The following is a 1807-nucleotide window of genomic DNA, read 5'->3' on the forward strand; positions in this document are numbered from 1 at the left end:
CAGAGAAGATTCTCTCTAACAACAAACCTGTCACTTGCCTCTTCAAGCAGTAGGAGCCTACTGAGTACCCTAAAGCTCAAAAACAAATGTCCCAATTATTCTTCAGCTATAAGATTGTGCGGAGCAGTCTTAAAAATACCACTGCATGCTGAAGGACTGAACATTGACTAATATAAAACATTCCACTGTCTCTAATGTGGAAGAATGTTCAATGTATTCGTAATCTGTCTGCATTACTTCAACATTACCAATGACAGACTTTCGCCTTATCTGCTTGTTTTTCATTGTAAAACCTTTCTTGTTTAACTTTACCAAAAATGTTGATTAATCTTCCTATAGGTTAGTTAAAATGAGTCCAAATGAAGGTACTGAAACAAAATAAATAAACAAAAGGTCCACATGCAAGTTTGAGCTAATTTTTTTTAGAAGTGAAGAGGCAGGGGGTGTGGGGAAGCTCTTTGTCAGTGTGATTTGTAACACAAAACAGTAGGGAACGATGCATGCAATGAAAGTTTAAGACTCACTCAATGAGCTTCTATGCATCCTATGTCTGAAGGTATTAAGGTAGACTGGGGTGTAAAGATGACCCCCTGCTCCTTAGCTCTAAATGCAGATAGCAGGAAATGAGGTATATGGATTTCTTTCTTCCTGGTTACTTATTTCCAGGGGAATATAACTCCCATATAAAGCACCTTTGGCCACTCGAGTGATGCACAAAAAGTACCCTGAGACCCCCTTCTGTCCACAGGAACAATAGACTATGTTGGAAGACAACTAAAGTCTTCAGGTGGGTCTATTCAAATTCCAATGATGTGGGGGTGCTCAAGAATGGGTGAGGATTTCACTAGCCCCAGCAGGTTTAGGATCAAAGGTCCAGTTAAAGAAAAGACATCAGGAAAATCTTAAATCTCTTTTGTAATGTAACTTTATAAACCAAACACAAAGGATCCTTAGATTGAGGCCTATTATACGGAGAACAAAGAACGCACCAAAACTGATTTGATTGATGGAAATGGTGGATTGCCTCAATCAACTGATCTGATTAATACCTTTTAATCACAGAATTTGGATTGAGGAGTGACTACTGCTGTGTTTATCCTAATACGTTTTGCTGGTTAACTTTACTATTCAGAAATGAAATCATCTTGTTAAGTGTGATATGTGTTTCATTGCAAAACACTGTTAAATAGTGAGGAACACACACACACACATATCCAGGATTTTAATACTTTTATTAAAATAAACAACTGTTTAAGTTTAATAGAAAACCAAGTATAAAAACAAATTCAGTTGTTGTACTAACACAAATATATCCAAATCAATATATATTTAAAGATGTCTCTAAACGCACGGTCAGCAAAGAGCCATCTTTAAAAGTGAACAAGTCATATTAAATAGAGTCACTGTTCAATTTTTTTTGTATACATTCCACAACTACTTGATAGCCCATCAAGGGTTAACTATATACTGCTGAATTAAAAGGAGCCACCACTCTTGCTTTCTGTGCATCTCATGCTCTTGTGATTTGTGAGCTTATAGACTTACCACAACAAATGTGTATATCTGAATTGGAATGACACTTTCAGTCATGATGAAAAAATTGCATTAATGTCTTGCGGTTTCAACATAATAACCAGGTGAAAGGATTTATGCAGGAACTATATTTCTTTCCGCCCTTTCTGTAGGTGTTTTTCAATGTGGGAAGTGTTTATATTTTACAATAAACTAAGGCTCATTTAATTATGAATTACATTTGTGTACGGTGAAAGCTCCTCCCAAAACTTCCCAGGACTGGTATAATGTATTA

At 36.1% G+C, this 1807-nt stretch overlaps 1 protein-coding gene across 6 annotated transcripts in view; it reads right to left on the minus strand.

The window, feature by feature from the left end:
• Positions 1-1225: 1225 nt before the first annotated feature.
• gtdc1 (glycosyltransferase-like domain containing 1) overlaps positions 1226-1807 on the minus strand; it is a 354581-nt gene continuing 353999 nt past the window's right edge. For all 6 annotated transcript variants that reach the window (XM_073025908.1, XM_073025902.1, XM_073025937.1 and 3 more), the window contains one exon: positions 1226-1807. This exon is cut by the window's right edge and continues 1808 nt beyond it. The gene's annotated coding sequence lies outside the window, so the exon portion shown is untranslated.

The sequence above is a fragment of the Hemitrygon akajei genome, chromosome 2, assembly GCF_048418815.1.
Source record: "Hemitrygon akajei chromosome 2, sHemAka1.3, whole genome shotgun sequence".
Classification (NCBI taxonomy): domain Eukaryota; kingdom Metazoa; phylum Chordata; class Chondrichthyes; order Myliobatiformes; family Dasyatidae; genus Hemitrygon; species Hemitrygon akajei.